We start from the raw sequence: 18,821 nt of genomic DNA, 5'->3' as shown, positions 1-18,821 counted from the left end.
TACAAACAATGAGACAGAAGAAAAGAACATGAAAAAAGCAATCTCATTCACAATCGTGCCCCAGAAAATCAAATACCTCAGAATCAGCTTAACTAAAGCAGTAAAGGACCTTTACAAAGAAAACTATAAAACACTACTCCATGAAATAAAAGAGAACAGGAGGAAATGGAAACATATCCCTTGCTCATGGATAGGGAGAATCAACATTGTCAAAATGGCAATACTCCCAAAAGCATTATACAGATTCAATGCGATCCCTATAAGGATACCCATGACATTCTTCAAAGAAATGGATCAAGGAATCCTGAAATTCATATGGAACAATAAATGCCCATGGGTAGCTAAAACAATTCTTGGGAAAAAGATGATGGGAAACATCACCCTCCCCAACCTTAAACTTTACTACAAAGCAGTAACAATTAAAACAGCATGGTACTGGAACAAAGGCAGAGCCGTAGACCAGTGGAACAGAGTGGAATATCCCTACACACAACCCCAAATGTATGATCATCTAATCTTTGATAAGGGGACAAGAAATGTGAAGTGGTGGTGGATAATGGACATTGGTGGAAGAATGGGCTCTTGAACATTGTAGGAGGGAAACACAAGCACGAAAATATGTAAATCTGTAACTATATCCTCACGGTGACTCACTAATTAAAAAATAAATAAATTTTAAAAAAAGAATCTATTATCACTGCTGGCTGGAGGCATTCTGGGGCTAGTTTAGGAGAATGCTGGTAAATCATGTGAGTGCCTTCCATCACCACAGCCATTTTATGGTTGGGTCTCTCTGCCCCTTCCTGTCTAGAGATTTTGCACAGGAGAACAGGAGACATGCACAGAAATAATCCTGTCAGTCTTGTTGTAAGATTCTTTTTTTAAACTTACTAAACTCTGACTTCTTTTACTCTTTCAATATCTAGTTGTACTGGACTTCTGTGAAAAACACTTGGGCAGATGTGCTTTTAGTGAATAGCTCTTGAATTTAAGTAAGTGCCTAGTTAGGATGTTAATGAGTATATGAACCTGTCTATAGTGATGATCTGTTTTGTAGGCAATATTTAGAGGATTCCAGATTTATGCTGCTCTTAAACATACCAAATGTACCCGGGGATCTCCATGGCTAGCCTGCCAGCCATGAGCGATAAGGAAGCAGCCTTTGATGATGCAGCCGAAGAATGTGTGATCAATTGAGAGTGCAATATATGGAAGAAAAAAATAAAGTCTTTTCTTTACAATTTGTATTTGGTGATGACCTGCTCTGGAATGGCCTAAGCCAACTCACAGTGGCTTCCAGATGTGAACAGACTAGAAGGGAAATATTTCAGCGTTCATCGACTTGTCCTGGGGACACACACATCAGATGAACAAGCCACCTTGTGGTAGCCTGTGAGCAGCTCCCTGATGCCGCTGCCCCATTTGACGTTTCACACTATGACAGTGAGAAAGGAAAATTTGGAGATTTTGGCTCTGTTAGTGGAAAAATTGAAATAGAAATCAAGATCAACCATGAAGGAGAAGTAAAAAGGGCATGTAACATGCCTCAGAACACTTGCATCATTGCAACAAAATCTCCCTACAGTGATGTTCTTGTTCTTTTAAAACAAAATTATTTTCATAAAGTTGTTCACAATAATTCATCGCATTTAGTATTTCAACACTAGTCCCACTACCATTGCACCTTCCCACCACCATTATTTCAAATTTTCCCACTACCACTCAAGCCTGCCCCACAGTCAGATGCTATATAATTTATTTTGTATTGCTTGTTAAAGCCATCTTGCATTCAGTGGCTGCACACTCCTGGAATTCTAAAATTTTAAATAATTAGGGTCTGGAGTACTCTCTGCAGTGAGTTGGTCCATTCTGAGATTCATTTGTGAGTCTCTGGATCATGGCTACTAATGCACTTAAATGACACCCGGAGGCAGTTTGTGGGCGTGACAGCCAGTACCCCATGGGGAAGGGAGATGGAAAGGAGCAGCAAACCCAATACCTTTTTAAAAAATTGAATCACCATGAGATACAGTTACAAAGCTTTCATGTTTGAGTTTCAGTCATCGAACACCCATCCCTCGACCAGTGCACATTTTCCACCACCAATATCCCCAGGATCCCTGGCCCTATTATTTCAGCCCTCCCCCTGCCTCTATGGCAGACAATTTTCCCCATACTGTCTCTCTACTTTGGGGCATTATTGTTTGCAATATAGATACTGAAAGGCCATCATGTTTGGTCCTTTATCTACTTTTAGCACACATCTTCCATCCTGAGCTATCTCTCTAACCATCATTGACTTAGTGATCCTTTCTCTATTCCAGCTGCCTTCTCCCCCAGCTCATGAGACAGGTTTCCAACTATGGAGCAATATTCCTGGCTCTTGTGTCTACCGTCCTTTGGTGTCAGTCTCATATTATGTTATTTTATATTCCACAAATGTCTGTCCCTTCTTTCTGACTCATTTCATTTAGTCATGGATAATCTCCATGACCATGCACTTATAATCAAATTTTATGACTTCATCTTTCCTAACAGCTGCATAGTATTCCATTGTGTGGATGTACCAAAGTTTCTTTAACCAGTCTCTGTTCTTTGGCACTTGCCAACCCCTGTCCGCTGCTGTAAAAAACTACGCACGCTGAAGGGCGTGTGCTCGTGGGCTCTCCGGGTGGCTCTGTCTCACTGCCCATGTTCAGTGCTCTGGAGCCGCTGTGTATGTGCTGGATCGGGTCGGCTGTTGTCTAAGGACAGGCGAAGGAAGAACGAAGACCAAGCTGGTTGCCGATTAGTTACCATTTATTCAATCTTTCGTCTCACGCACTCTTCCTCCTCATTCCTCCATCCTGCTCTCTCCATTCTCCTCCTTCACTCTGGATTCCCTCCTTCCCTAGTCTCTCCCCCTACTTGTCTCTCTCCACCTCGCCTTCTAGGCTACACAGTCAGGTAGCAAAATCAACATAAGAAAGCCCTTCCTGAGGGCCGGGCATTCCAAAAGCCCTTCCTAACTGCCAGCAGGCAAAATACCTCTTAAGGTTTTTCTCCTTCCTTAGTCCAAGAACTCATTAACATCTTAGTACTAGTTATTTTTGTATGGACAGAGTAAGAAATACATTGAGGCTTGTAGGGCAGCTCTCCTGGCAACATCTTGCCACAGACTCAGACTGCAGCACTCAGGCCAGATTAATCATTCCTAACCCTAGCAGGGTCAGAATCTAGTTATTACTGTTTAGATCATGACAGCGTTTATCCATGATCAAGTTCTTAACTTACAGTTAAGCATTAGGCACTTTGGCCAGGCCCATCTTGATGCCAGGGTAGCACATAACTCACTGCTTGCCCTGGGTATGTCCCGTCCCTTGTCGGGACCGTGATTTTGGGGGTGCTAGGAAGTAAGAGCAGCTGCGGCTTAGGTCAAGAGAGAACAGATGCCCAGGAGGAAAATAACATGTAGAGTCAAATGACTCCCAGGTTACAAAGCACAGCATTTGCTACAGTCTTCTTGTGCCATACAAAAGGATAGGCTCTGAATAAACTATGCAAAGGACTCAAGGAGAAGAGAAAAACAATATTACAAATCAAGCGAATATAAAGAAAAAAGTTACAAATAAACACAGAGGAATGGGAGCACTGTGATGGGAGTAACCCAATAAACCTAAACTACCGGAGGCTATGTTATCCTACACCCTGAGACTTGGAGTTTGCAGTCACTTCTTCCATGTACCTGGGTTTTTCATTGGGTTCTGGAGGTTCGAAATTGCCAGGATTCATGGGGGGCAGGTGGAAGGAGGCATGCTGCTGTCTGAGGCACCTGGTGAAATCGGCCTGGCGCATATACATCCTAACATCCTTCGAAACCAGACCCTTCTTGCAACCCAGACTTGCATCTCTGAGGACACCAGGAAGGATATGGGCTTTCTTGGAATAAGTGCCCGAATCTCATTCGGCACTTACTTAGTGCTTCAGATTACCATGCCTTCTGCCTGTGTGACACCAGCTCTGTATCACTGTCACTGTCACTGTCATCCCGTTGCTCATCGATTTGTTTGAGCGGGCACCAGTAACGTCTGTCATTGTGAGACTTATTGTTACTGGTTTTTGGCATATCAAATATGCCACAGGGAGCTTGCCAGGCTTTGCCGTGTGGGCGCGATACTCTTGGTAGCTTGCCGGGCTCTCTGAGAGGGGTGGAGGAATCGAACATGGGTCAGCTGCGTGAAAGGCGAATGCCCTACAGCTGTGCTATCAAAGAAAGGAAAAGCTGTGGATGCAAAGACCATTTTTATAGGTTTCACAGTAGTAAGGGATGTTTCCTGGTGTCTGCTCCATGAGTCTGTTTGGTTCACTTGCTGATGACCAGAAACTTATAATTTGGGATATTCATTCAAACAATACGTCCAAACCAACCCAGTCAGTTCACTGATGGAGTGAATTGCCTTTCTTTCAACCCTTATCTCAAGTTTGTTCTTGAGATATTGATAGCTCTCAAGGATGAGCTGACAAGATTGTTGCCTTGTGGGAACTGAGAAACCCGAAACTTAAATTGCATTCCTTTGAATCACCTAAGGATGGAATATTCTGGGTTCAGTGGTCATCTCACACTGAGACTATTTTGGCTTCCTGAGGAACTTAATTCAGTAAAGCTACAAACATATTTAAACCTTTTTCTGGAATTTTTCTAGTAACATAGGTGTGAAGTAGCAGTGGAAAGGGATGGGGGGTATTATGTGTGGTCACTTTTGAAAGACAGAAATGACTATGCTTGAGAGAATATCTTCCAAGTTAAGAATTTTAAAGAGCAAAGAAGGAGGATGGATGAGAGAGAAGAAACTTTGCATAGAGGTGATGTAGGGATGGGCAGAAGGTAACGGGTATTTCGTGGTGGTTGTGTGTAGTAATCCTGTACATAATTTCATAAACTTGAACAATATCGTAACCATTTTACATAAGCTACAAAGTTTTTATTTTTTAAATTGAATCACAGTGAGATACACAATTACAGTGTTGTTTATGATTGGATTTCAGTCATATAATGTTCCAACATTCTATCCCTTCACAAATATACATTTCCCACCACCAATGTCCCCAGTTTTCTTCCTGTCCAGTTTCCTTCCTGCTGCTTCCCACAGTCTGCCTCTAGGGCAGGCACTTTTCTTCTCCTTCTTCTCCTCTTCCTTCTCCTCCTCCTCCTCCTCCTCCTCCTCCTCCTCCTCCTCCTCCTCCTCCTCCTCCTCCTCCTCCTCCTCCTCCTCCTCCTCCTCCTCCTCCTCCATCTCCTCTACTTCTCTCTCTCTCTCTCTCTCTCTCTCACTCTCTCTTCTTTTGGGCATTATGGTTTGCAACACAGATACTAAAACATTACCATGTATATCCCTTTATCTACTTTCAACCACTCAGTTTTTGTCCAGAATAATCATCTCTAACTATTATTGTCATACTGGTCCCTTATCTATCCTAACTGCAAGAATTTTAAGTAGAAATTGAGTGTTTATGAGAATACCTTTAAAGATGCCAATTTAATATTGTGTTAAATTGGATCTTAATGCAGCTATACATATTAAGATTATGCAGCAAATGGATACTACTAGGATCCTGATTATCAGATTGCTGCTGTTTGCATTTTTCTCTGTATTTTTCTGTATCATATAAATATATTAGTATTAGTAGTTACTGATATGAATCAGGAACACAGTAAAACCAATTTTTTAGAGGAAAATTCATAGATCATTTATCAAACGTTTTATTTGTTCTTACAATTTTGAATATTTTCACTCTTTTCTGCTGTTTAGTTACAGATTTGATGTTCATTTTAATTTTTTAATTTTTTGTAAGGAATTCTGAAGTACAGTTATTAAATTGTTATGATATGGACCTTTAAAAAATCCTTTTCATCAACTTCTTGAGTCTTTTTTCTTTGCCTAACTTAGTTTTCTCATTGCTGTTATCTTAAAAACTTTTGACTAAATTTTTTGACAAAAATCGTCTCATATTTATTTCTTTTTCTGATATATTTTGGTTTTATATTCTGACTTTACTATTTTTGTTTATCATAATACCAATTTTTACACAGTGGTTAGGGCATTTGCTTTGCACGCGGCTGACCAAGTTTCGATTCCTCCATGTCTCTTGGAGAGCCCAGCAAGCTACTGAGAGTATCCTGCCCGCATGGCAGAACTTGGCAAGCTATCCGTGGTGTATTTGATATGCCAAAAACAGTGACAAGTTTCACAATGAAGACATTATTGGTGTCTCTGGAGCAAATCAATGAACAATGGGAAGACAGTGCTACAGTGCTACATTTAAAAAAATTGTATCACAGTGATACACACATTTACAAAGTTGTTCATGATTGAATTTCACTCATATGTTCCAATACCTGTCCCTTCACCAATGTATTTTTTAACAACAGCCTCAATTTCCCTCCCCCCATACCACCACCTGCCATTATGGCTTTCACTATACTTTCATCTTTCTTTCTTTCTTTCTTTCTTTCTTTCTTTCTTTCTTTCTTTCTTTCTTTCTTTCTTTCTTTCTTTCTTTCTTTCTTTCTTTCTTTCTTTCTTTCTTTCTTTCTTTCTTTCTTTCTTTCTTTCTTTCTTTCTTTCTCTCTTTTTCTCCTTTCTTTCTTTCCTTTCTTTTTCTTTCTTTCTCTTTCTCTATCTCTCTCTCTCTCTCTTTCTTTCTTTCTTTCTTTCTTTCTTTCTTTCTTTCTTTCTTTCTTTCTTTCTTTCTTTCTTTCTTTCTTTCTTTCTTTCTTTCTTTCTTTCTTTCTTTCTCTCTCTCTTTTTTCTTTCTTTCCTTCTTTCTTTCTTTCCTTCTTTCTTTCTTTCTTTCTTTCTTTCTTTCTTTCTTTCTTTCTTTCTTTCTTTCTTTCTTTCTTTCTTTCTTTCTTTCTTTCTTTCTTTCTTTCTTTCTTTCTTTCTTTCTTTCTTTCTTTCTTTCTTTCTTTCTCTCTCTCTTTCTTTTTGGGACTTATGGTTTAAAGTACAGATAATGAAAGGTTACCAGGCAATCCCTTTACCTTGGTCTTCACCCCCAACACACTCTTGTAGCAAGTTGCTAACCATTGATTTGTCCTCCTGGCCCCTGTTTACCTTCAACATGGTTATTAATCTTAACTGTATGTATATATATTTTTATATCCCACAAATGAACGTAGTCAATCTATGTCTGTCCCTCTCCTTCTGACTAATTTCATTCAATATGATACCCTCCATGTCAATCCATTTATAAGCAAATTTCATGACTTCATTAATCCTAACAGCTACATAGTATTCCATTGTGTACATGTACCATAGTTTCTTCATCCAGTCATCCATTATCGGGCACTTGGAGTTTCCAGATTCCGGCTATTGTGAATAGTGTTGCATTGAACATCTAAGTGCAGATGATATTTATGCTGTGTGTAAAACCAAGTTTTATGAAAGTAGTTAGATGTCAATTTCTCTGTCAATTTCAAAAAAAGGAATAGTAATTATTTTCATTCTCTGTATAAAACTGCCCATTTCCACCCCAGATGGAGCAGGTGCAGTCTCCCCAAAGATGGAATCCTGGCAACCAAGAGCTTCCACAAGCAAGGTGGGTTCTAGGACTAAATATCCATGCCACATGGCAGCAGAGGTGCCGGGCTGTCCCTCCCCAGCACCCCGCCTGCTCATCAGCCTGGCGATCAAGCCCACAATGTGCCTCTGGGTGCCATCTTAACGCATCAACAGCCCTGGTCCAGAGATGCCCATTTGAATCCCAAAATGGATTAGTGCTCTACAGAAATGTCTCTGGAACCCAACCATTTACAATCTAGGATCCCACAAGTGCATGGTCACGGCACCCATGGTATTCAAAATGAGCAATGGACAATAAATGATCTAGCATCTGCCCCTGGCAGGCAGGCTTGAATGATGGTGGGGAAATTCGAGCAAAACTAATGCCCCAAAATAGAGAGAGAGTGGATATATTTGTTTTACGATATATTATGGTATAACAAATCACTCCAAAATTCAATATCTTAGGACTGAGCATGCGACTCAGTGGTAAAACTCATGCCTTGTACACATGAGGCTGTTGATACTGACCCCTCAAAAATTAATGTTTTAAATAAATCCACTTTGTTACCTCATAGTTTTTGTTTGTTTGTTTGCTTTGTTTTGCTTTTAAGCCACACCAGAAGGTGTCCAAATCTTACTCTGGGCTCTTGTTCAGGGGTCAGTCCTGATGGGGTCTGGGGGAGGGGGAAACCTTGTGGAATGCTGGGAATCCAGTTGAGTCTGTCACATGAAAGGCAACCGCCTACCTGCTGTACTATTGCTCTAGCCCCATTATCTTAGAGTGTTTTTAAAAATTTCATTTGTTCTCTCTTGGGAGTCTCTTTTGATTTTACAGTTAAAGAAAAGTTGAGCTGGGAATCATTTGATTGGAAAACTGGGTCAGACACTAAATCCTCTATATGGCCCCATCTCCAGCAAAACAACCAATCCTTCCTACCTGCGGTGAGAAACAGCTAAGGCTACTGGAAATCATGTTCGAGCTGGAATCATGGCATGTTTGCAGTGTCCTATTGAGCAAAGAAGCCACATATCTAACCCAGATATAGATGCAAGATGGAAGATGCAAAACGCAGGAGGCGAGAGAAGCAGATTCTAACTCTTCCCCATGGAGCAACAAGGATGTATTACTGAAAAATTAGCAGGAAGAAAGCTACTGTTGTGATCATCTTTGAAAACCTGTCACAGTTGTTGAATTCTGTTTTTCTCTCCTGTGCATTCTGCCTTCACCCCCCCCCCCCCATCCTTAATATGCTTTGGTTCAGATCTCATTTGGAGTATTTCTGAGGATAATTATCTCACATAATACACTTCTTGAATATTTATAAAATCTGTTCTTCATTATGAATGATAGTTTGCTCTTAGTAGTGCATCTGAATGAACACAGAATTCTTGAATCACAAACTTTTTAAAAATTATTTTTTAAAATCACTTTGGGATACAGTTACAAAGTTTTCATGATCAAGTTTAAGTCATACAATGTTCCAACACCCATCCCTTTACTAGTGTACATTTACCACCACCAATATTCCCTGTATACTTCCTAATCATCTCCCTAATCCCCCACAGCCTGCCCAGATACTCCTCTTCTCTCTCTCTCTCTCTCTCTCTCTCTCTCTCTCTTTCCCTCCCTCTCTCTCTTTCCTTTTGGGCATTATGGTTTGCAATACAGATAGTGAGAGGCCATCATGTTTGGTCCTTTACCCACTTTCAGTACACATCTGCCATACAGAACGATCCCTTTCAATCATCATTGTCATAATGGTCACTTCTTCATCCCAACTGCCCCTTTCCCCAGCTCTTGAGGCAGGCTTCCAACTGTGGCCCAATCCTCCTGACCCTTGTTTCTACTGTCCTTGGCTGTTAGTTTCATACTATGTTTTTATATTTATCCTACAAATGATTGCAGTCATTCTATATCTGTCCCTCTCCTTCTGACTTATTTCACTCAGCATGATGTTATTCATGTCCACCCTTTCATAAGTGAATTTCATGACCTCATTTTTTTCCTATCAGCTGTATAGTATTCCATGGTGTAGATGTATCAAAGTTTCTTTAACCAATCATCTATTCTTGAGCACTCAGGTTGTTTTCAGATTCTGGCTATTGTGAACAGTGTTGCAATGAACATACAAGTGCAGATGTAATTTCTGCTGTGTGGTTTTGCACCCCCCCAGGGTATATATTCCCATAAGTGATATTGCTGGGTCATGTGGAAGTTCAATTTCTATGCTTTGAGGAATGCCCATATTGTTTTCCAAAAAGACTGGACTGTTTGGCATTTCCACCATCACTGAATGAGAGTTCCTTTTTCCCTGCATCCGTGACAGCACTAGTTGTTCTTATTCTTTTTGATGTGTGCCAGTCTCTGGTGCATTGTTTTCACTTGCATCTCTCTGGATTAGCTATATAGAGCACTTTTTATGTGTCTTTTGGAAATTTGTATTTCTTCTTTGAGCAAGTTTCTGTTCATTTCTTCTCCCCATTTTTTGATGGTGTTAAAAGTTTTCTTCTTATAAAGTTCTACTAGTGCCTTATGTATCTTGAATATTAACCTCTTATCTGATGGGTATTGGGTAAATAATTTTTTCCACTCCATAGGCTGTCTCTGTATCTTGTTCACTGTTTCTTTTGAGGTACAGAAGCTTCTTAGCTTATGTAGTCTCATTTGTTTATCTTTGCTTCCACTTGCTTGATTAGTGATGTTTTATCTTTAAAGGTACCTTGCCTCAATGTCATGGAAGGTTCTACTTATGTTTTCCTTCATGTAATTGATGGGTTCAGGTTTGATATTGCAGTCTTTATTCCATTTTGATGTCTTTTGTGCCTGGCCTTGGAAAGAGGTCTGAGTTCATTTTTCTTTTCTTTTGGCAGGTAGCTGTCTATTTTTCCCAGCACCACTTGTTGAAGAGGCTTTCCTTGCTCCACTTTATATTTCTTGCTCTGTCAATGATGAACTGATCATATGTTTGAGGATCTGTGTCAGTATATTCAACTCTGTTCTATTGGTCTGAAGGTCTGTCTCTAGTCCAATACCATGCTGTTTTAATTACTACCATTTTGTAGGACCATTTGAAGATGGGGAAGGTGATGCTTCCCATCTTTTTTTCTCCAAGGATTGCTTTAGCTGTTCATGGGAGTTTATTGTTCCATATGAATTTCAGGAATGTTTTGTCCATTTATTTGAAAAATATGATGGGAATCCCTATAGGTACTGCATTGAATATATACAATGCTTTAGAGAATATTGCCATTTAAATATTTTTAAATGTAGGAGTACTGCTATTTTTTTCAGCCATTGATTAAACTGATTGAATTGGGCATAAACTCCACACTATTTAAAAAAGTTTTTTAATTGAATATCTGTGAGATAGACTATTACAAAGTTGTTTATAATTGTTTTCCAATAATACAATGATCCAGCACCCATCCCTATACCAGTATACATTTCCCACCACCAAAGTCCCCTGTTTCTCTACCATCATCCTCAAACATTCTACCCCCCACCCCCAGCCTTCCTCTATGGGGACCACTTTTCCTTCTTGCTCTTTCTCTCCTTTTCCTTTCGTGCTTTATGTTTTGCAATACAGGTGCTAAAAGGTCATGGTGTTTGTTCAGGGCATTCGGTATTTTTACAGGGATGGTAAGGCTGGAACAGCTTTTCAATTGGGTGGAAGCTTTGGGGTGTGGATGTGATTGCCGAGGTTTATGAAGGTACAGGGCGGTGGTGGGAGGTAGCCCATCCCAACCCCAAAGAAAACCTGAAGATTTCAGTCACAAAGCCCACATTCCAGAATTTTCAGTAGATGATATCTCAGTGAGATCCGTCGTGAGACAGTGGAGTCAGGCCAAGGACATAGTAGTAATTTTGGATTGTGGAATCAAGCAGCTGCTGGGGGCTCTGCATGGGTGGGCACCAGGATGACTCACCCCCCTTGGATTTACCCTGACATGTTCAGCCATGCTCAATCTCATATTAATTGTGGCTTTTGATCTCTTTCGAGATTTATTTATGGGTCTCTGAAATAAGGTCAATAAATGAGCTTGTATAGCTGAGCTGGAGGTGGTTTGTGGGCGTGGCTCTCATATACCTAACTTTTGGCCATTTCATTTCTTGGTAAACTTGGTCCCAAGTTATTGGGGGTCCTGTTGGGGCTTGGGGGACCACATAGGATTCTAGAGATTTAATATTGGTCAGTCTTATGGAAAGAAAGCACCCTATTTGCTGTACTATTGCTCTGGCCATGATCTTTTAAATTTCTATTTCTATATGGAATTTCTATAAAAATTGTACCTTGTTATTCATAGTTTTTTTTGCACCATTAAAGACTAAATTAGTGAATTCGGTTTTCTGTAGTAAACTATTGTAAAATTTGATGATGTTGGTAATTATGATTTTGAATAAAATAGCATTTATGTAATTTAGAATGTTATTTTATGCACAGTATATCTTCTTGATTATGTTCTTTTCCTAGAATACTGATAAAAAGATTTTGTTACCCCTCCAACCATTTCTTTTAGTAAGTTTATTTAAAGAGAAATTATTTAGGATTTCAGATTCCCTAGTCCTTAAAAAAATGAACAATGTCTTAAAACTGTCCTTTCCACATGCAGAATACAGGAGTTGATTTTTCTCTTCTTTTGGGATTATACACTTTGTAGATTATGTGGATTTTTGTGTCACTCTTACAGACAATAATAACTTGAGAATAAAACAGACGTACCGTGGCTAATTAAAGTAGTGGCAACATAGACCACATGGCTTGCAGAGCTAAAAAGATTGCTGAATGGCTTTTTATATATATAAAAAATTCTAATTCTTGCATTATTCTTTGTGTTTGCTTTAGACCCTGTATCGCACTTTTGAAAATTGTTTATATTTCTTTGTTTATTTATCACTCTATCCCTGTAAAATGAAAGCTCCAAAGGCCTAATACTTGTTTTTCTCTGCATCTCTGTACAGGATTTAGAATAAAATAGTGTTTGTGAATACATGAATGGATTGATTTTATTTTTAATTATGATTTTATTTTGCTCAAATTAATTACATATTTTTAAAAGTCACTTTTTTTGTGAGATCACAGTTATAGTCACAGTCACAGCCATCCTGTTGCTCATTGATTTGCTCAAACGGGCACCAGTAATGTTTCATTATGTGACTTATTGTTACTGTTTTGGGCATATTGAATACACCAGAGGTAGCTTGTCAGGTTCTAGGTAGCTTGCTGGGCTCTCCAAGAGGGGTGGAGGAATTGAACATGGGGTTGGTCGCATGCCAGGCGAAAGCCCTACTGCTGTGCTATCGATCCAGCCCTTTTATGAGATAATTTTAGTTTATAAGAGTATAAATAAAGTGTTTATATGCTTTAGATGGACAAGGTTACCACACCACTCCCACCACCAGAGTGATGATATACCGCTCCAGCTTACCACAGTCCATTAGACTCTTTCAGTCCACTCCCACTTACCTATACCTTGGGAACCTTGATTCTGTGATATGAGTCTAAGGGTTTTCATTGTACACTGCCCCTTCCTTTGCTTCTCTCTATAGTATCTATGAGTACCGTCACCTGGCATTGGCTTTCTCCTGACATATTTCTCTCAGCATGACCCTCTCCTTTTGTTACTATCTATATCATAACGAATGCAATATTTCACCTTTCCTTATAACTGAGAAGTATTCTGTAGTATATAAAGATCATATCTTTTTGATTCACTCATCTGTCAAGAGCATGTAGATCACTTCTAGATCTTGGCTATCGCAAAAAAGGGCTGCAATGAAGATAAGTGTCCATATATATCTTTTATAAGCAGTATTTCTTTTGTGTTCTCTGAATATCTAGGAGTGAAAGCGCTACATCATATGGTAGTTCTGTTTTCATTTTTTTAAAGAAATATATTTTCCATAGAGGCTGAAGTAGTAACATGGATTAACATGGATTCCTTTCCCCCATATCTTATATCTTATCCAATATATTTGTGTGTGTGTGTGTGTGTGTGTGTGTGTGTGTGTGTGAAATGGAGAGATAGCACAGCGGGTAGGGCATTTGCCTTGCACATGGCCGATCCAGGTTCGATTCCTCTATCCCTCTTGGAGAGCCTGGCAAGCTACTGAGAGTATCCCACCCGAACGGCAGAGCCTGGCAAGCTCCCCATGGTGTATTCGATATGCCAAAAACAGTAACAACAAGTCTCACAATGGAGATGTTACTGGTGCCTGCTCGAGCAAATGGATGAACAAATGGATGAACAATGGGACGACAATGCTACAGTGCTAGTGTGTGTGTGTGTGTGTGTGTGTGTGTGTGTGTGTGTGTGTGTGTGAAGAATAGTAGTTTTTATTGAACAACACTTAGACATGGGCGGGGGTTCGGGGAAGAGAGAACAACATGAACTTTAAAAGCAAGCCAAGAGACATACAGACAAGCAAGCTTGATACGTGTTTTAGGGAGAACACTGGCTTGAGAGGGCGAGCTGTTTCTGGTCTTTTTGATATATGTCTTTCAAACTGGAGTGAGGTAATTTTTCATTGTCATTTTGGTTTCCTTTTCGCTGCTACTCAGTGAATGCTGAGATTTCCCCCCTGGGCCTGTGGCCATCTGTATGTCATCTTCTTTTTGAGCTGTCTGTTTGGCTTTTCCCCCATTTTAGGGAGGGGATTGTTTGCATTTTTGCTGTTGAGTTCTGTGAGTGTATTATGTATGTTAGATATTAGCCCTTTATCAGATGTATTGCATATGAATAGTTTCTTCCCTTAGGATGTCTTTTTATTTCACTGGTTTGATAATAAAATAGTTTGAGAATCTTCTAACCTTTTGCTTCTGTTTTCTTGTCTTTGGAACCAAATTGTAGAAGACATTGTATGGAATATTTTTTGAGGGGCCTTCCAAGTGGTGCTCTGAGTCTTAGTCCTGGGATTCATACCTGGTGATTCTTGGCCAACCAGCTGTTTGGCTGATGCCTGAGCACAAGCATCTTGGTGCTGGACCACGAGAGTCATCTCAGTGGTGCTTGTGGGGACACTCAGTGTCAGGGATCAAATGTGGGCTGGAAATGTGCAATATATGCATCCCCAAACCTTCCTGTGTCATCCTGCTCCTGAAGGAGCATTTTGCCTAGCCTTCTTTGCTGTATTTTATGAATTCAAGTCTAATATCTAATTTTGATCTATTTTGAGCTAAATTTTGTACCTGGTATGAGATAGTGGTCTAATTTTATGGTTTTCCATGTGGATTCAGTTTTCCTAGTATCTTTTGTTGAAGATACTTTGCTTTCTCTATTGCACTTGGTTTTTCTGTCATAACTTGAGTATGTCACTGTCACTGTCACTGTCATCCTGTTGCTCATCGATTTTGCTTGAGCAGGCACCAATAATGTCTCCATTGTGAGACTTGTTGTTACTGTTTTTGGCATATAGAATATGCCACAGGTAGCTTGCCAGGCTCTGCCGTGTAGGTGGAATTCTCTCGGTAGCCTGCTCTCTGAGAAAGGCGGAGGAATCAAACCCGAGTTGGCCTCGTGCAAGGCAAATGCCCTACCCACTGTGCTATATTTCATATAGATAATATATTTTAAATATTATTTTATTACTTTGCTAGGAATTTGGATTAGAAATATTTTGCACAAAATAATTTATCATACTAAATTTGAAGTAGGCAATAAGAATTTTAGTGAATGAAAAAATTTAGTGAGTGAAACAAAGCAGATTTGAATAAGAAGGTTGAAATAAGTAGAGAGCTGAAAGATAGACGAGTAAACCAGTAGAATTATATTCAAAAGTCAAGGCCAGAAGGATTTCAAGGGAAGGTAGTAATCACTCCTGTCAAATGATTTATAGAGATAAAACAGCAAAAGACTGAAAATTTCCCTCTGTTTTGTAAAATGACTGTGAAGTTATTGACAGATGTTTCACTGGAATGGTATTGTAGTGTTTTGCTTAGGAGCCACCAATTTGGCAGTTTAAAAACAATGAAAATTCTATCACTGTAGAGAATCAATTAGAAATATAGTGATTAGAAATATGAAATCAAATTCATATTTGATTTGATTACATCCCCAAAGGAGAAGATCCTTCCTTACTTTTTTCTTGTTCTTGGTGGTTGCCTGAAGTTCACAGTGTTGCATCACTTGAGTCTTTGATTCCATCATCATGCAACATCTCTAGGTGATTATTAGTGTCCCTAGTTTTCTCATGGCTTTATGTCAGTGATTACACTTGGGATCCACTCTAACTCAGCATCACTTCATCTTAATTTTATTTTGCCTGCCAATACTCTCTTTACAAATTAAGTTATAAACACAGGTATGAGGAGTTAGTATTTCAACATTTGTTAATAGGGAGGGGTCATAATTCAACTCACAATGGGGCAGAAGTCAGATTGCAGTAGATTGAGAAATAACAGCTAGAAAGAAGTAAAAAGAATGAGTAAATTAAAAGATATATTTGTAGTTACAAGGAGAGAAGAAGAAGAATAGAGGCAGAGGATTAAAAATGATAGTTGTTTGTTTAGGTGCAGGGATTTCATACATTTGAAGTTTGCACTCTATCACTGAGCTATCTACACATCTCAGAAGATGCTTGAATGACTAAGAGATTCACTAGAAAGGGAATGGTGTTGCCAACAGGTAAACCTGTACCTGCAGGGTGAGTGCATCAGCAGCCTGATGGTGAATTCAGGCTTCCTGATAACCCCAAATTGCCGGTTACCTTTGTCTGGACCCTAACAACTTGGGACCAAGTTTACCATGAAATTAAACGGCCAAAAGTTAGGTATGTGGGAACCATGCCCACAAACCACTATAAGCTCATTTATTGGTCTTATTTCAGAGATCCATAGATAAATCTCGAAAGAGATCAAAAGCCACAGTTAATCTCTGACCCATGCATGGCTGAACATACTGGGGTAAATTGGAGGGGGGTGGGTTGGCCTGGTGGCTCACCCAAGCAGAGCCCCCAGCAGCTGCTTTGCTTCCACAATCCAAAATATCCACCATATTCCCGGACTCTGATGAAAATTTTGGTATGAGTGTTTTATTGACTGAAATCTCCAGGCTTTCTTGGGAACAGGATGGGCTAACTTCCCCCAACTCCTTGTACTTCTGGAAGCCTCAGCAGTCACATCCACACCCCCAAGCTTCCACATGATTGAAAAGCTACTCCAGCCTCACTGTCCTTATAAAAATACCAAATGCCCTGAACAAACACCATTACCTCTTAGCATCTGTATTGCAAACCATAATGCATAAAAGAAAAAGGAGAGAGAGTGAGAGTGAGAGAGAGAGAGAGAGGAGAGAGAGAGAACAAAAAGGAAAGTGCTCCCAATAGAGGGAGGCTTGGGGTAGGGGATGGGGTATTGGAGGTTGGTGGTGCCAAATGTACACTGGTGGAGGGATGGGTGAGGAATTCAGTTTATGACTGAAACCCAATTATGAACAGCTTTTAATGGTCTATTTCACAGATATTAAATTTAAAAAGTTTTTTTTAAATAATGTGGAGTTCATGCCCAATTCAATCAGCTTAATCTATGATTGTATAAATAGAAGTACTCCTACATTAAAAAATCACTAAAAAGAGAGAATAAGAGAGGGAAGAACATGTGAAAATGACAAGAATACAAAAGGGCAGGAGAGGACTGTGATTGTCACTTCTCTCTCAAAATCTATACTTTTCATTTCTCTTAACTTTTAGCTCTGTTCATGACCATCTGTATTAAGAATAGATTGACTAGTTATTTTAGAATCTAGGTGGACCTTGTGATTATGTTTTTCTGACCAATGGGAGGAAAGTTGACACTTGTATGTTGACACTGACTAGAGATTCAGTTTTTAACTTGGAACAGGAGGTAAAATATGGCAACTTCTTATCTCTGATGTTTGTGGAGGAATTATATTAGCTGTGATTAGTCTAAAGAGGTCCTTAAGTTTTGCAAAAGAGAAATGAATTTCTGTCATGTTCAATCACTATCATTTTGGGCTTTCTTTTATTTGCAATCAAGCTTAATTGTGACTAAGGGTACAGTGTGAAAATTAGAGTCAGTTTATATAAAAAATAGAATTTATTGAGGCATGAGGAAAGAATGAAAGTATAATTGTACATGTAGATAAACTGGAAAGTTTAGAAGTTTAGAGAATTCCTTCTTAAAACATTAATTTTTCTCTGTAAAACAAATATAGTTGATAACAAGAATAGAAATGACTTTAGTAGGTCAGTTTTGAGGTAAATAGTGAAAATTTAACAAAAAGCAATGATGAGCCATGACAGTGAATGAAATAGTTGACAGTGAATGCTTGAGAGTGGCACCGAGGGTAGAGACAAATAGAAACAAATTATAATAGTCAAATTAATTCTTGTAATGGTGTGAGGAATGGGAAAACATTCACAATAGATATATTTATGCTTTGACTTTTGCCTTATGTGATTCAAAAGGGACAAGGGAGTGTTGTTGAAATATTTTGCCCACTTTTTGCTCACCATTCATTTGTGGTAGGTAGGCTATATTAACACGTCAAAATGCAACAACACCAATGTTACTGCACCTATAAAATAAGCCAACTTGGAAGATGTGGCTCTTCAAGAAAGCTTTTAACACGTTGGTAGTGGGTTACCCCTTGCAGATAGAGGGGTACCACTTCTGAATATGTTGAGAAGTGAGGAAAGACTCTAATATTTCACAGGTTGTTTATAGTTACCATCTTTATGGTAGGAGGACAAATCTAATCAGATCGCTAGCAGCTGCTTTATTCTGCCAAGAGTTTTTAGGACTGCTGTGTAAGAATACAATGCAAAGAGCGAGAAAGATATATAGTGTGTTGAACAAGCACTTGTTCCAACACTTTTCTTTCTTTGTTTTCTCTAACAGTCGTTCAGACTAATATTTTGTTTTGGCTTTATCCTTGTGGTGACAATGAATGATATTTTGGAGAGAAAACGAAATATATGAAAAACCTATTACAAAATCACACTGAAATGTATGTTGCTGACTTTAGTGTTTGATGATTCACAAAATTCATTCCAAATACATATTATTTCATTCAGTCTTGTAGACAACACAATGAGGTAAGTTTTATTTTTACTACTTGGCTTACACATGAGGACATCAAGATTCAGAGAGGTTAATGAATTTTCCAGGACATGTAAGCAGCCAATATTAAAATAAAGAGTTAATGGATGCATTTTACCATGTTCATCCTCAAGATGCTGATGACTCACTGTAAAGAATTAGTCTGGACAGCGCGCCTGTGAAGTAGGCAAGGTTTTCTTTTTCCATGAAGGTTCTCCAA

At 39.1% G+C, this 18,821-nt stretch overlaps 1 pseudogene; it reads left to right on the top strand.

Annotated features, from left to right (window-relative positions):
• Window positions 1-1,140: 1,140 nt before the first annotated feature.
• On the top strand, window positions 1,141-4,633 carry LOC129399171 (histone-binding protein RBBP4-like; annotated as a pseudogene).
• The last annotated feature ends 14,188 nt before the right edge of the window (window positions 4,634-18,821 follow it).

This window comes from Sorex araneus, chromosome 10 (assembly GCF_027595985.1).
Source record: "Sorex araneus isolate mSorAra2 chromosome 10, mSorAra2.pri, whole genome shotgun sequence".
NCBI lineage: Eukaryota > Metazoa > Chordata > Mammalia > Eulipotyphla > Soricidae > Sorex > Sorex araneus.
The sequence above is the reverse complement of the archived record's forward strand: the minus strand, read 5'-3'. Positions and strand labels throughout refer to the sequence as shown.